This window comes from Siphateles boraxobius, unplaced genomic scaffold (genome assembly GCF_051911475.1).
Source record: "Siphateles boraxobius isolate OS27281-9 unplaced genomic scaffold, OSU_SipBor_1 55, whole genome shotgun sequence".
NCBI lineage: Eukaryota > Metazoa > Chordata > Actinopteri > Cypriniformes > Leuciscidae > Siphateles > Siphateles boraxobius.
In genome coordinates this window covers 1905108-1923571 of record NW_027509181.1, presented here as the reverse complement: position 1 = coordinate 1923571, position 18464 = coordinate 1905108, and positions in this window count along the sequence as shown.

Sequence of the window (18464 nt, the reverse complement as noted above, 5' to 3'; positions counted from 1 at the left end):
CTTTGGGCAAATCTCTTACCTCAGTTCATGATGATGTAACGTTAATGGAGCTGCAGAAAGAAAATAAAATCCTAAAAAATGCAAATGCTCTCCTAGGAAAAAAAGTCAAGGTAATGAACACGAAAATGTATGACCAGGAACGTTACAGCCATAGATGGTGTTTGCGTTTATACGGACTGTCCGAGCAATCCAATGAAAACGAGAGTCATTGAAATATGCAAAGAAGTGTCTTCTTTGAAGGGGCTGCGGTTTAAGGAGGACTTGACTGCTTTTGACATTGAAGCACGGAACCTTCTTTGGCCTGCTGTGGAGAGGGCGAGGAAGGAGGGCAAAAGCGCATACTTCAGCGGAGCGAGGGCTTTCGTGGATGGTAAAGAGATTCATCCTGAAGAGGGCAACGGAACTTTATAGACTTGTGGTCGCTTGGAAGGAATCTGCATTTGTCGGTAGGCTATCTCGAAAGTCAAGGTTAATCTTCTCTATTAGAGACAAGAAGTGGTTGCTTCTAAGTTCTTAATCGGATGGTTAAATAATGGATGCACTTTGGTTTATTTAGATGTTTGCAACTGTTATAATTTTTTTAATCTGTTTGTGGTAATCCCATTTGGTTAAAGTTTAGGCTATTTACTTAAGGCCTCATTATGCTTCTGCGTCAACTCCACGGCGTAGCTACGCCGTCACTCCTACGGCGTCGTGGCCGTTTTATGGTTCTGCGTCAGGTCGAGTTGCATCGCAGTGCATCTGACCAATCACAGCCCTTGTGGTCTGCGTCGCCTCGACGCATAGTTACAATTTTTTGGAAGTGCACGTCGAGCTACGGCGGAGGGGTTCGTGGCGACGCAGAGGGGTCTGCGGGGGTACGCCGTCGATTCGACGCAGAAGCATAAAACAGGCTTTACTCTTGTGGTTTATTTTTCAGTAATTGGATACTTTTGACACTTATGTCTCTTTCTTTATTTTCTACAATGCCAGAGGTATTCGTGATATCATAAAGAGAAAAGCTTTATTTTTGTATTGCAAAGGGAAAGGTGTAGATTTATGTTTAATTCAGGAAACGCATGCATGTTCTTCAGATGCCACCCAGATAGCACACGGACGTCATGCAGACATCTGTGTGACGACGTCGTTTTCATCTGGAAGACGTTTATATTAGGCCGTGTGCTCATATGCTTTACGTCGCTGAGACGTCCTTGCCAGCTGTTAGAACGACGTCTAGGCTATGTAAATAAGACGTGAATAATTTAGAACGTCGGCAATCCGCTCTTTTAAAGATGTTCATCAGATCTTCATACCAGTGACGTGCGGTCTGGGGAGGCAAACTAGGCACTGCCTACCCTGCCAAAATTCAAAAATAAAAATGTTTATTAAATAATAAACTTGTATTTGTATTTTTACTGTGTATTCTTGTGATTTATATATGCAATATGGGTGTTATTCAAATTGTCTAGACGTTACAATGACAAATGTAGCAGTTACGCATAATCAAATAACAAAATGGTAGAATAAGCAGTGCTTTTACGGTCCATTCATTGCAGACAAGCGAAAAACCCATGTTGCGCATGCGCACTTCGATCCTGTATTCTTTAACATGTACGGCAAAAAGCACAACTCTGCTGTGCCTTTGGACGTAAATATGCTATGCCCGTACCCATCTACGTTACATATAAGACATGAACCAATTAAAATCGAGATATTACTGGACATATTTACGTAGCTAACGTCATTACACCACAGCTAGCCTATGCCTAATCAAATTCAAAGTCAAAATGACAGCACCGGCCGTGATCACAGAGTTAAGAAATTTTTTCAAGCTCGATTTTAATTCAAAATCTGAGTTAATAGCAACAGGGAGGTCTACGCCAGCCTTAGATAGACTAGTGCAGCAACTGAAGGCCGTAAAGACGAGTTTTACAAAGTTGCGATCGACGTCTTTACGAGGAAAGAGCGGCGGATGGATTTTATGTAAGCTACAAATAATCTACCGCTTGGTGAGTCAAAAACTATTTTGGGCTTAATATTGAATTGATAAATGTGGTTGAATTAATGCAAGCCATTTGCCTTCATATTCAATTGAGCAGTGTGTGATTTTACTTTTGCTGACAGACATAATTGGCCGCTGTGCAAAAATGAAGGATTAAGGCCGTGTGTCCACCAAAGCGTTTTTAGCCGGCTGAAAACGCTGGACGCTCTGCTGAAAACGCCTAGCTGTGGGCGCTTGAGAGCGTTTTGGCAGCGCTGCGTTTTTCAGCTGAGACGATTTGTTGCTATGATACAGAATATCCGCAGCACTGTTTACTTGTAACTGATTTCGCAGATAATTTTGTTTCATACTGAAAATTTATTTTTCATCCATTTTGTTCGGTTATCTCTGCTGAAACCGTCGTTGTACAGAAAGAATGTTGTGACAGTTGGTCGTGTGGGGGGGCCGCGCAAGATGGCGACCGTGGTGGATGTAAATAACGTTATATGAGGTCGGAAAGTTTCTTCTCCAAATTCCATGCATTTGTGGTAATTATATTAAATTGATCGAGTAGTAGTTCAATAATCTTGTTTACTCCGCTTCTGAGCTATATTTGGTGCTAAACATATCATCAGCAAGTTTATATTGCTATTAACGTGCAAGCCGATTGACATCGCAAGTTATGGCTGGAAAACGCAAAGAGAGACAAAGTTCCAAGAAAGAAGCTCAAGAAATGTGGGTGGATGCTGAACAGGAAGTCGTGGAGGTGCATGATTATGCACAAATCCAACAGCAACGTGAACATTTGCTTTCTAAAGGTTTGACCGAACTTGATTCGGCTCCGCATACTCCTGATTCAAAGAAATCAAAGAACGAGCCTTCCCTTCTCGACCTGCAAAATAACATTGTCAGAATGCTGACAGAAAAAATCAACGAAAGAACTGACGGTTTAGAGAAAATTATTAAAAATAACTCTGATGGGATTGAGGCTCTCCAGAAATCCACTGAATTCTTGTCTCGCGAGATTAACGACATCAAAGCAGATCTGACTGGGCTGAAAACATCGAGTGGTACCCACGACAAGAAAATACTGGATCTGGAAGCTAAAGTAAATGAAATGGAGAGATATAGAAGGCGCTGGAACCTGAGGCTTTATGGTCTCGACGAACGTGAAGGCGAAGACATTAAACAGAAGGTCGTGGACATCTGCGCTGTAGTGCTTCCAGAGGAAAAGGGAAAGTTCGCTTCTGAGATTGACGTGGTTCATCGCGTAGGAAGGAGGCTCGATGTGATCCAGAAACCACGAGCTGTGATTCTCCTGTTCAGAACAAAGGCATGTTAGAGACTTACTGTGGAAAAGTGCAAAGAAAAGCAGCTTTTTGAAGGAAAAGAAGCTGAGGTTTGCTGAAGATCTAATGGCAGTTGATAAAGAAATTAGGAGTCAGCTGTGGCCAAGTGTTGAAGCTGACGAAAAGAAGGCAAGAGGGCTTATTTCGTTGGGACCAGAGCGTTTGTGGACGGGAAAGAGGTCTTTGTGAAGTAGGCATTGACATAACATTTCTTTTTGACTCGTGTCTACAAGTGCCTACAGTATGCTGCCAGATGTGCAGGGGGGTTTGGAGATGTAAACTTTTGTTCTGAAGTTCTGTGAGTATGGGTTCACTCGCTGTTTTTTCTCTTAATGTTAGAGGTATGAGAAACTTAGTTAAAAGAAAAGCAATCTTTTTGTTTTGTGGAAAATATTTTTGTGATTTTTATTTCATCCAAGAGACACATGCACCTGAATCAGATTTTCAGTTTTGGAAGAGCCAGTGGGGAAACGATATGTGGATGTCTTATGGTAGCAATCATTCTGCAGGTGTTGCAATTTTGAAGGGTAAATTTAGAGGAACAATTGTTAAAAGTTATTCACATTCCTTGGGAAGATGGGTAATTTTGATTGTCGAATTCAACCAGCAATATTTTGTGTTAGGAAATATATATGCAACAAACAGTGTTGTAAGGAATAAAAGTTTACTACAAGACTTTGAAGAAAAACTCAGAAACATCTTGGATAGTTTTCCTGATGCTAAACTAATTACTGGAGGAGATTATAATTCTATTTGGGATAATAACCTGGATTGTATTCCTCCTCGAGGAAATAATTTAAATAATTTAAGTAAATTACAGAATTTGTGTGTTTGGGATTGGATTTAATGGATATTTGGAGGATCCGAAACCCAACCAAACAAGAATTTACATGGTGTTCTGGTGACAGGAGTAAACAGTCTAGGATAGATTTTTGGCTCATATCCAGTGTACTAGAAAATCAAGTAAGCCATGCTACTATAGAAACTTCTGTCCTTACTGACCATAAAGTCATTTATCTAGTTAATGACTTATCTGGAAATATGTATAATAATGCAAGAATACGAACACACTGGAAATTGAATAAGGCAATATTGGAAGATGTCTTGTTTAAAAAGGAAGTTAAAAATATAATTTTGAGTTGCTGGAACAATGCACAAAGTTCAAATAAATATGGTAGCAATTGGGAGTACATGAAGTATCTTATAAGAAAACAAGCAATTGGGAGTACATGAAGTATCTTATAAGAAAACAAGCCATTGTTAGAGGAAAAATAATAGCACAGGCTAAAAGGATTAGAGAGGAACAAGTAATAAAAGAGATAGTTAATTTGACAAGTATCAATGTAATAAATCAGCAGGACAAATTAAGGTTGTTTGAATTACAGTTACAGTTAGACGAGATGTATGAATATAAAGCCAAAGAAGATGGCAATACAAGACAATTTCTAGATAGCATTAAAGCAAATGGCAGATGTATAGATCAAGATTGTATGATGTTGTGTGATAAAGATATTTCTATAGAAGTTAGATTTGGGATCTAAAGGCACCGGGGTGGCGGTACCGCCGGCTTTGGCCCTTCATCGCTGCTCGCAGCTATATTTATATATATATATATATATATATATATATATATAAAGCCGGTGGCACCGCCACCCTGGTGCCTTTAGGGTTATTGTGCACGACGTGACACAAAATATCTGCTGGCTATCTGCCGAACGGCTCTGGTAGTTCCGCTTCAGCACTGATGATGTTGTAGAAATAGTGCACTCTGGTTGGTCTGGATTATTCGGGATTTTTTATTTTATACAGAAATAAGTTATTTATAATTCAGATGAGAATAAAGTTAGTGTTGATTAAAATGAAGGAAAACAAATATATTGATCTGAAATATAGCACATTAATTTTAAATTTATTTAGGTTCAATTACCAAACATACAATCTTAATTTAATTTAAAGAAAACAATACATTTAAAAGATATGGGTTGTATGCACTTTTTTTTAATAAAAAAATATATACATCCAAAAAACAAGGCCTTAAAGGGTTAAACTCTTGTCACTGTAACAGACACAATCTCTCTCTCTCACACACACACACACGTCAAGTCACTTCCATTTTAGATGCAATATTGAATAAGCAGAAAATTCGGATTTTCTGCTCTGAAAATATAAATAAGCATAAAAATTGAATAAGCACTTTTAATATTCTAAACAGAATAAGCACTAGTCGCTAATGAGTAAGTACTAGTACTTAATGGAATAGATACTAGTATCTAAAAAATAAGTACTAGTAGCATGAAAATAGAGACTAGTAGGTTAAAATGATAAAATGTTAAAACGGCTTGCCATATTGGCTCAGAGAGAGAGAGAGAAAATGACCTTTTAGATACTAGTACCTATTAATAGATACTAGTATTTATTCAATAAATACTAGTACTAAGTCATTAGATACTAGTACCTATTAAATAGATACCAGTACTTATTCATTAGCTACTAATACGTATTCAAAAGAATATCTAAAGAATAAGCACTAGTATCTAAAGAATAGGCACTAGTACTAAAGAATAAGCACTAGTCGCTAATGAATAAGTACTAGTACTTAATGGAATAGATACTAGTATCTAAAAAATAAGTACTAGAAGCATGAAAATAGAGACTAGTAGGTTAAAATGATTAAATGTTAAAACGGGCTGCCATATTGGCTCAGAGAGAGAGAGAGAGAAAATGACCATATTCAAACCAAAATATCTGACTTCCTCTTGGTCTGAGCTAATGACAGTTAATTAGAAAGTTGTCCGGCTTGATCTGAACAATATGCGTACCGAGTTTTATGATTGTAGGTAAAACTATAAAACTAACACCCCCACTTTTGTCAAAAGGTGGCGCTACTGAGTCCCTGCACCACGCCCGTTTCTGAAATTTTGCACATGTCTACTGGCTAATAAATGTGATCTGTCTGACGAGTTTCATGCAATTTTAAGCAATTTCAGGCATGCTAAGAGTCTCAAAAGCATCCAAAAAGAATATTAAAGTTTGATGCGTTGCCATGGCAACAGTATCTAAGATATCAATAATCCTTTCACAGGTCTACATCTGGCGTGTGTCTACATTAGCATTTTGAAAGTGACACACTTCCTGCTGCCAGTTGGTGGCGCTATAACTTTGACTCACAATAGTCACATCCATGTGATCGGCCTCTTACAACGAACACACTGCTGAAGTTTCATTAAGATCAGCTAATGTATGCTGAAGTTATAACACACTTCCTGTTTCATGTTTCTCGCCATAAATTCGTTTCCTCGCCACGGCCAAACCGTTTGAGATATCAAAAATCCCCTGGCAATTTTTCATCCTCAATGTCTTGACTTCATGCTGACCGAGTTTCGTGGCATTTCTTTGAATTCTCTAGGAGAAGTACTTTAAATTCCATTACATGCGTTTTACAAACAACCCTAAATAGCCGACTTCCTGTTGGGCTGGGGTAAAAAGTAAGAGCATGAAGTATATATGAACCGATGAGATCTATATGTGTACCGAGTTTCATATTATTACATGCAAGCGTGTTTGATTTATGGACCAAGTTTTCGGACCCCGTTCCAGGGGGCGCTGTCGAGCCCCCCTGCCACTCTCGGGTACCACCTTCAGCCCGGCCCTGATGGCCGCGGGTTCTGACCTGTGTGCAAAGTTTCAAGAGTTTTCGTGCACGTTAAGAGCCCCAAAAGTGCCCGTATAGTCGTTAGAATAATAATAATAATAAATATATATAAATATAGCTGCGAGCAGCGATTACGGGCCCAAGCCGGTGGCACCGCAACCCCGGTGCCTTTAGTTACCTAAAGGCACCAGGGTGGCGGTACCGCTGGCTTTGGCCCTTCATCGATGCTCGCAGCTATATTTATATATATATATATATATATATATATATATATAAAAAGCCGGTGGCACCGCCACCCTGGTGCCTTTAGGGTTATTGTGCACGACGTGACACAAAATATCTGCTGGCTATCTGCCGAACGGCTCTGGTAGTTCCGCTTCAGCACTGATGATGTTGTAGAAATAGTGCGCTCTGGTTGGTCTGGATTATTCGGGATTTTTTATTTTATACAGAAATAAGTTATTTATAATTCAGATGAGAATAAAGTTAGTGTTGATTAAAATGAAGGAAAACAAATATATTGATCTGAAATATAGCACATTAATTTTAAATTTATTTAGGTTCAATTACCAAACATACAATCTTAATTTAATTTAAAGCAAACAATACATTTAAAAGATATGGGTTGTATGCACTTTTTTTTTAATAAAAAAGATATATATCCAAAAAACAAGGCCTTAAAGGGTTAAACTCTTGTCACTGTAACAGACACAATCTCTCTCTCTCTCTCACACACACGTCAAGTCACTTCCATTTTAGATGCAATATTGAAATATAGCTGCGAGCAGCGATTACGGACCCAAGCCGGTGGCACCGCAACCCCGGTGCCTTTAGTTACCTAAAGGCACCGGGGTGGCGGTGCCGCCGGCTTTGGCCCTTCATCGCTGCTCGCAGCTATATTTATATATATATATATATATATATATATATATATATATATATATAAAGCCGGTGGCACCGCCACCCTGGTGCCTTTAGGGTTATTGTGCACGACGTGACACAAAATATCTGCTCGCTATCTGCCGAACGGCTCTGGTAGTTCTGCTTCAACACTGATGATGTTGTAGAAATAGTGCGCTCTGGTTGGTCTGGATTATTCGGGATTTTGTATTTTATACAGAAATAAGTTATTTATAATTCAGATGAGAATAAAGTTAGTGTTGATTAAAATGAAGGAAAACAAATATATTTATCTGAAATATAGCACATTAGTTTTAAATTTATTTAGGTTCAATTACCAAACATACAATCTTAATTTAATTTAAAGCAAACAATACATTTAAAATATATGGCTTGTATGCACTTTTTTTTTATAAAAAAAAAGATATATATCCAAAAAGACAAGGCCTTAAAGGGTTAAACTCTTGTCACTGTAACAGACACAATCTCTCTCTCTCTCACACACACACACACACACACACACAAACACACACGTCAAGTCACTTCCATTTTAGATGCAATATTGAATAAGCAGAAAATTCGGATTTTCTGCTCTGAAAATATAAATAAGCTTAAAAATTGAATAAGCACTTTGAATATTCTAAACAGAATAAGCACTAGTCGCTAATGTATAAGTACTAGTACTTAATGGAATAGATACTAGTATCTAAAAAATAAGTACTAGTAGCATGAAAATAGAGACTAGTAGGTTAAAATGATTAAATGTTAAAACGGCTTGCCATATTGGCTCAGAGATAGAGAGAGAGAGAGAGAGAGAAAATTACCTTTTAGATACTAGTACCTATTAATTGATACTAGTATTTAGGCTCTAGATCCACTCCGAAAGTCACTTCGTGATCATTTAACCGCTTCATTTGAGAAAAACTATCATTATGACATAAACAAACAAACTCAAAAGGTCTTCACGGCAACCCGTCAAAATAAAAGTTCGGTTTAACTTGACAGAAATATATTACCGTTGTACAGTAGAATTTAGATATGTCCCAATGTAATAATACTAACACTAATCCAAATAAATTATCATCAAAACTGAATTTAAGGAATAATCCATGTTTTAATTTTAAAGTCCCCGTGAACCGGAAGTTGCAAACGACTTTTCTCCAGTGTTGTGACGTATTTCCGAGAGAAACGGAATACTAAATGAGGCAAAATGGTGGGCGTGGCTTTTTCCCCAACTAGCACCTGATTGGATCTAGAAAAGTAGGTGTTTTCATTCAGCCTGTCTACTGTCAGTTGGAGGGGCGTGATTACGGATGTTAAGAAGACGCCCAAACCGTGAAACCTACGTCATCAGGCAAGGTCCTCCAACGCAGAGGGGAGGGGAAATTTCAGATTTTGATTAAAGATTACGAAGCCAAACAATTTTTTTGTGTGGATTGACTTGCATGGATGAATTGTTCACCACAAAACGATCAATTTAAGCAAACAAAGTAAGTATGGTCAATTTTGAATTCATGGGGACTTTAACAGTAAAGCTCATTGTGCAGCACGTTATTTGACAAAAAGTTTATTTAATTTCATATGATTAAAATTGATGATAAATGATCAAATTTGTGTTTTATGTCTTCATTTTATTACCAGAAAAAACACAACACAGAATTAGTGTGACATTTTTTTTCATATTTTTTTTTAAATGTTGTATACGTTTAATGATTCATAATACACTATTTCAATTAATTAGACATGCTTTTTGATTGCTAAAAAATTTACACCACGTATTCGTAATACACCCGCTCCGCAACACTAGCAGTTCCCCCAATCCCCCCCCCCCCTGAAAAAAAATCCTAGGGGAAACACTGGGCATTCATAACGGTGCGCGTCCATGGCGACGAGCGAGCAGAGCTGAGCGAACGTTTAGTTAATTTATTCATTCGAGCGCTCTGCAAGAGCCACCATTATCAATGTGGACGTCCGTATTTAAAAGCTCTCGATCCTCAGTCACATACCAAATATGTATATAATTTTGAACACAAGAAGGCAGTATGGCCCTATGTATGAGTTGGTGTTTAAACTAAACTATCACTCAAAGAGCCCCCCCCCCTCCCCTCCTCCCCTCCCCCCTCCCCTCCTCCCCTCCCCCCCTCCCCACACAGACACACACACACACAAACAGAATGGCAGGGGGACAAGAAATCCATTCAAACTACAATATCTGACTTTCTGTTGCTCTGAGCTAATGACTTTAAATTAGAAAGTCGATTGGCTTGATGAGAACAATATGCGTGGCAAGTTTTGTAACTGTAGGTAAAACGAGCAAAGTTATAACACACTTTATGTGTCCTTTTTTAGTCGTAAAATTAATTTCCTCGCCACGGCCAAACCGTTCGAGATATCAAAAATCCCTCCGGAATTTAGCATCATCAATGTCTTGACGTCATGCTGACCGAGTTTGCTTGAAATCCGATTAATTCCCAAGGAGAATTAAATAGAATTTCAGGGGTATGCGTTTCCAAACAAACCATGATAGCCGGCTTCCTGTTGGGATGTCGTAAAACTTAGAGCACGAAAGTTGTTCAACCCAATGAGATCTATAAGTGTACCGAGTTTCAAATTATTACATGCAAGTGTCTTTGATTTATGGACAAGTGTTCGAATCCCAGTCCAGGGGGCGCTGTCGGTCCGCCCTGCCACGCCCGGGTACCAGCTTCAGTCCGGCCCTGATGGCCACGGGTTCTGACCCGTGTGCAAAGTTTCAAGAGTTTTAGAGGATGTTAAGGGCCCCAAAAGCCCCCAAAACCTTGATCAACAATAATTAAAAGCTTTGTCACTCAAACAGACACATCCCCCTCCCCCCACAGACACAGAGGTATGCAGAGAGAGGGAGAGAGGGACAGAGATTACTCCAAAACATCCCATTCAAACCAAAATATCTGACTTCCTGTTGTTCGGAACCAAAATCTGTAAATTAGAAAGTTGTCCGGCTTGATCTGAACAATATGCCTACCGAGTTTTAAGATTGCAGGTAAAACTATGAAACTAACCCTCTCACTTTTGTCAAAAGGTGGCGCTACTGAGTCCCTGCACCACGCCCGTTCCTGAAACTTTGCACATGTCTACTGGCTAATATATGTGACATGTCTGTCGAGTTTCATGCAATTTCAAGCATGCTAAGAGTCTCAAAAGCATCAAAAAAGAATTTTAAAGTTTGATGTGTTGCCACGGCAACAGTATCAAAGATATCAAGAATCCATTCACAGGTCTACATATGCCGTATGTTTACATTATACAGATGAAGTTTGAAGCAAATTGGGTTAAAATAAGAGGGTGATTTCGAAGCATTTTGAAAGTGACACACTTCCTGCTGCCAGTTGGTGGCGCTATAACTTTGACTCACAAAAGTCACATCCATGTGATCGGCCTCTTACAACGAACACACTGCTGAAGTTTCATCAAGATCAGTTAATGTATGCAGAAGTTATAACACACTTCCTGTTTCACGTTTCTCGCCATAATTTCGTTTCCTCGCCACGGCCACACCGTTCGAGATATCAAAAATCCTCTCGCAATTTTTCATCCTCAATGTCTTGACTTCATGCTGACCGAGTTTCGTGGCATTTCTTTGAATTCTCTAGGAGAAGTAGTTTAAATTCCATTGCATGCGTTTTACAAACAACCCTAAATAGCCGACTTCCTGTTGGGCTGGGGTAAAAAGTAAGAGCATGAAGTATATATGAACCGATGAGATCTATATGTGTACCGAGTTTCATATTCTTACATACAAGCGTGTTTGATTTATGGACCAAGTTTTCGGACCCCGTTCCAGGGGGCGCTGTCGAGCCCCCCTGCCACGCCCGGGTACCATCTTCACCCCGACCCTGATGGCCGCGGGTTCTGACCCGCGTGCAAAGTTTCAAGAGTTTTCGTGCACGTTAAGAGCCCCAAAAGTGCCCGAATAGTCGTAAGAAAAATAAAAGAGGAGAAAAAAAAAAATAATAATCCTAAGGAAAACAATAGGGCCTTCGCCTTTTCAAGGCTTGGGCCCTAATAAGCAGAAAATTCGGATTTTCTGCTCTGAAAATATAAATAAGCATAAAAATTGAATAAGCACTTTTAATATTCTAAACAGAATAAGCACTAGTCGCTAATGAATAAGTACTAATACTTAATGGAATAGATACTAGTATCTAAAAAATAAGTACTAGTAGCATGAAAATAGAGACTAGTAGGTTAAAATGATAAAATGTTAAAACGGCTTGCCATATTGGCTCAGAGAGAGAGAGAGAGAAAATGACCTTTTAGATACTAGTACCTATTAATAGATACTAGTATTTATTCAATAAATACTAGTACTAAGTCATTAGATACTAGTACCTATTAAATAGATACCAGTACTTATTCATTAGCTACTAATACGTATTCAAAATAATATCTAAAGAATAAGCACTAGTATCTAAAGAATAGGCACTAGTACTAAAGAATAAGCACTAGTCGCTAATGAATAAGTACTAGTACTTAATGGAATAGATACTAGTATCTAAAAAATAAGTACTAGAAGCATGAAAATAGAGACTAGTAGGTTAAAATGATTAAATGTTAAAACGGCTTGCCATATTGGCTCAAAGAGAGAGAGAGAGAGAAAATGACCATATTCAAACCAAAATATATGACTTCCTCTTGGTCTGAGCTAATGACAGTTAATTAGAAAGTTGTCCGGCTTGATCTGAACAATATGCGTACCGAGTTTTATGATTGTAGGTAAAACTATAAAACTAACCCCCCCACTTTTGTCAAAAGGTGGCGCTACTGAGTCCCTGCACCACGCCCGTTTCTGAAACTTTGCACATGTCTACAGGCTAATAAATGTGATCTGTCTGTCGAGTTTCATGCAATTTTAAGCAATTTCAGGCATGCTAAGAGTCTCAAAAGCATCCAAAAAGAATTTTAAAGTTTGATGCGTTGCCACGGCAACAGTATCAAAGATATCAATAATCCGTTCACAGGTCTACATCTGCCGTGTATTTACATTATACAGATGAAGTTTGAAGCAAATCGGGTTAAAATAAGAGGGTGATTTCAAAGCATTTTGAAAGTGACACACTTCCTGCTGCCAGTTGGTGGCGCTATAACTTTGACTCACAATAGTCACATCCATGTGATCGGCCTCTTACAACGAACACACTGCTGAAGTTTCATTAAGATCAGCTAATGTATGCTGAAGTTATAACACACTTCCTGTTTCACGTTTCTCGCCATAAATTCGTTTCCTCGCCACGGCCAAACCGTTCGAGATATCAAAAATCCCCTCGCAATTTTTCATCCTCAATGTCTTGACTTCATGCTGACCGAGTTTCGTGGCATTTCTTTGAATTCTCTAGGAGAAGTACTTTAAATTCCATTGCATGCGTTTTACAAACAACCCTAAATAGCCGACTTCCTGTTGGGCTGGGGTAAAAAGTAAGAGCATGAAGTATATATGAACCGATGAGATCTATATGTGTACCGAGTTTCATATTCTTACATACAAGCGTGTTTGATTTATGGACCAAGTTTTCGGACCCCGTTCCAGGGGGCGCTGTCGAGCCCCCCTGCCACGCCCGGGTACCATCTTCACCCCGACCCTGATGGCCGCGGGTTCTGACCCGCGTGCAAAGTTTCAAGAGTTTTCGTGCACGTTAAGAGCCCCAAAAGTGTCCGAATAGTCGTAAGAAAAATAAAAGAGGAGAAAAAAATAAAATAAAATAATCCTTAGGAAAACAATAGGGCCTTCGCCTTTTCAAGGCTTGGGCCCTAATAAATATAGCTGCGAGCAGCGATTACGGGCCCAAGCCGGTGGCACCGCAACCCCGGTGCCTTTAGTTACCTAAATCTGTCCACAATTTAGCATCCTCAATGTCTTGACTTCATGCACACCGAGTTTGGCAATGATTGAATGAATTGCCTAGGAGTAGTACTTCAAATTCCACAGCAAGCGTTTTCCAAACAACCCATAATAGCCGATTTCCTGTTGGGCTGGCGTAAAACTTGACCGGGGGAAAGATGTTCGGCCCGATGAGATCTATAAGTGTACTGAGTTTCATATTAATTTATGCAAGCGTGTTGGATATATGGACCAAATTGTAGGACCCCGTTCAAGGGGGCGCTGTTGAGCCCCCCTGCCACGCCCGGGTACCAGCTTCAGCCCGGCCCTGATGGCCGTATGTTCTGACCTGTGTGCAAAGTTTCAAGAGTTTTTGAGCACGTTAAGAGCCCCAAAAGCCCCTGAAACCTTGAACTCCATTAAAAGCAATAGACAAATCCCTCACACACAGAGACGAAGAGAGAGGGAGAGAAAATTCTCAGAAACATCCACATTCAAACTAAAATATCTGACTTCCTCTTGGTCTGAGCTAATGACAGTTAATTAGAAAGTTGTCCGGCTTGATCTGAACAATATGCGTACCGAGTTTTATGATTGTAGGTAAAACTATAAAACTAACACCCCCACTTTTGTCAAAAGGTGGCGCTACTGAGTCCCTGCACCACGCCCGTTTCTGAAATTTTGCACATGTCTACTGGCTAATAAATGTGATCTGTCTGACGAGTTTCATGCAATTTTAAGCAATTTCAGGCATGTTAAGAGTCTCAAAAGCATCCAAAAAGAATATTAAAGTTTGATGCGTTGCCATGGCAACAGTATCTAAGATATCAATAATCCTTTCACAGGTCTACATCTGGCGTGTGTCTACATTATACACAAAGTTTGAAGCAAATCGGGTAAAAATAAGAGGGTGATTTAAAAGCATTTTGAAAGTGACACTTCCTGCTGCCAGTTGGTGGCGCTATAACTTTGACTCACAATAGTCACATCCATGTGATCGGCCTCTTACAGCGAACACACTGCTAAAGTTTCATCAAGATCAGTTACTGTATGCTGAAGTTATAACACACTTCCTGTTTCCATTATTCGCCAAAAATTCGTTTCCTCGCCACGGCCAAACCGTTCGAGATATCAAAAATCCCCTGGCAATTTTTCATCCTCAATGTCTTGAATTCATGCTGACCGAGTTTCGTGGCATTTCTTTGAATTCATGCTGACCGAGTTTCGTGGCATTTCTTTGAATTCTCTATGAGAAGTACTTTAAATTCCATTGCATGCGTTTTACAAACAACCCTAAATAGCCGACTTCCTGTTGGGCTGGGGTAAAAAGTAAGAGCATGAAGTATATATGAACCGATGAGATCTATATGTGTACCGAGTTTCATATTATTACATGCAAGCGTGTTTGATTTATGGACCAAGTTTTCGGACCCCGTTCCAGGGGGCGCTGTCGAGCCCCCCTGCCACGCCCGGGTACCATCTTCAGCCCGGCCCTGATGGCCGCGGGTTCTGACCTGTGTGCAAAGTTTCAAGAGTTTTCGTGCACGTTAAGAGCCCCAAAAGTGCCCGAATAGTCGTTAGAATAATAATAATAATCCTTAGGAAAACAATAGGGCCTTCGCCTTTTCAAGGCTTGGGCCCTAATAATAATCCTTAGGAAAACAATAGGGCATTCGCCTTTTCAAGGCTTGGGCCCTAATAATAAATATAGCTGCGAGCAGCGATTACGGGCCCAAGCCGGTGGCCCCGCAACCCCGGTGCCTTTAGTTACCTAAAGGCACCGGAGTGGCGGTGCCGCCGGCTTTGGCCCTTCATCGCTGCTCGCAGCTATATTTATATATATATATATATATATATATATATATATATATATATATATATATATATAAACAAGCCGGTGGCACCGCCACCCCGGTGCCTTTGGGGTTACTGTGCATGACGGGCAATAACGTAACCCCGCTTTGACCTTTGAGAAGATGTGTGCTGTAGAGCTTGCATTGGTGTGGGCTCTGCAAAAGTGTGCATTGAGGGCACATATCAACCACAAAGTATGCGTGAGCAACCTTCTGAAACCTAAAATGAAAAATGAGACACCCTACGGTCTCATGGACTTAATGGACACATGAAATAAGTACACAAGTTTGAAAGTTATATGAAGTGTGCCAAGACAGAATATTTGCCTGATCTGATTAGAAAAATAGTTTGTGTGTGTGAGGCGTGATTGAACAATGTAGACATAAAAACATACTCCGTCCTTTTGTTCATACAGGACATTATTCAAACTGCAAAGTGTTTACTTATATTTGTGTACAATCGCAATAAAACACCACATTGTGATTTTGTCAAACTGTACTGCTAAACTACAACTGTCACCCAACCAAAATCTCTTACACACACACACACACACACACACACACACACACACACACACACACACACACACACACACAGTTTAAAAGCAAAAAAATCTTTTGGACATTCATCATATTGCATTGGTTTTCATTTCTTGTCCTCGAACAGAGCCCTAATCTGTTTATTTTTTCAGTTACACATTCTACATTGATTAAAAAAGAAAAATCAAATGTGTTTTTATTTTATACATAAATAAATAATCTATCATTCAGATGAGAATAAAGTTAGTGTTAGTTCAAATTTTAAGGAAAACAAATATATGATCTGAAATATAGCACATTCATTTAAAATTCATTCAGGTTCAATTACCAAACATACAAATCTCAATGTAATTTAAAGCAAACAATACATTTAAAATATATGGGTTGTATGCTATTTTTTTATATAAAAAGATATATATCCAAAAAGACAAGGCCTAAACTTTAACAAGGGTTAAACAATCACTGTAACAGACACAATCACACACACACACACACACACACACACACACACACACACACACACACACACACACACACACACACACACACACACACACACACACACACACACACACACACACACGTCAAATCACTTACATTTTAGATGCAATATTGACTTTTTTTCTGTTTCAGCAGCGAAAATAGTTAAACAAAGATCACAGCAGAACCATCGAGGATCTCACAGCAATGCGTTCTCATTACTGAATGATTCAGCATTTTGAACGAATCGTTTGAACGAATGAATAAATGACTCGCTCATTAAGACGGTCGCCTGGCGACACCTAATGACGGTTTAGTGATATGTTTAAAAGTATCATTCTTTCCAACGATTGTTAATTAACTCATATTTGAAACATAAGCTATATATATATATATATATATATATATATATATATATATATATATATATATATATATATATACACACACATGTATACACAAAAATAAAAAAAAACACATTTGAAGCGTGTTTGCTTACTAAATTGTGAGCTGAACGAAAGTTGCAGCAAAGATCAGCAACAGGAGTCAAAATTCATTAATCACGAGAGTGAAAAGCTGACTGAAAAAAATGATGACGGAATATTGTGTAAAAGCGCCTATTTAAAAGCGAATCTGTCATTTACTCATTTGTTGTTGTGTGAAACCGGAAACAATCGGCCCCCGATATGGTGCTAATTTTAAAGTGACACTAAAAAGTATGCGGCTGCACTGGCATTCATAACGGTGCGCGTCCATGGCGACGAGCGAGCAGAACAGAGCGAACGTTTTTTCATTTCTACTTCCATAGAAATTCATTCCAGCGCACTGCGAGCGCCACCACTATAAATGTCCGTGCGGACGTCCTTATACTTTACTTTCACTTTTATATTAGCGATTTAAAAGGCCTCGCTGGTGTCTAACGTCAATTAACCGGTGGGAAAAGATCCTCACAGCCACATACCTAATATATTTATATTTAATTACAATAGCCATACCTGATAAAAAAGTTTTATGTACTGAGTTGATATCATTTTGGACACAAGAGGGCAGTATAGCCCTTTGTATTACTTGATGTATTTATTTTTTAACTGAATAGCACATTCTGGCTGTTTTTAAACTTGTACATTATTCTTAAATTGAAAACAAGAATAAAATGGGTTTAGTTCTGATATTTGTGTAATTTTATCTAGAAATAAATGGTGTATAATTAATTTTTTAGAAGATATGAGGCTTTTAGTGTTTACTTTTTTGACATGACTTTAATCCCTCGCCATAGCAAAACAATTTGAGATATTCAATAGCCATTCACAATTTAGCTTCTTTAATGTATTTTCATCATGTTGAAAAAGTTTGGTGGGAATTGAATAAACCACTTAAGAGGAGTGGGTAAAAAAATCAGAGGCTGATTTTGCCAAAAATCCACATTAAGACCAAAATAGCCCACTTCCTGTTGGGCTGGCTTAAAGTTGTTTGGCCCGATGAGATCTATATGTGTACCGAGTTTCATAATATTACATGCAAGCGTGTTTAATTTATGGACCAAATTTTCTGACCAAGTTTATGGACCAAGTTAATTTAATTAATAAACTAATTATATAAAACTATTTTCAATGCACTACAATTCAACTGGTTATATGCCTTTACTTATTAATACAACTCATTTAAAAAATACAAGGCGTAAGACATTTATTTTCTTTTTTAATGCAGGCCAGACCAAACAGCAGTGAAATGGTTAATCTAGCCCCCCTCCCCCTCCCCACACTCACAGACACACACACACACAGAGACGTAGGCTCAGAGAGAGAGAGACATAAAATGACAATTTTCAAACCAAAATATCTGACTTCCTGTTGGTTGGAGCTATTGAGTATAA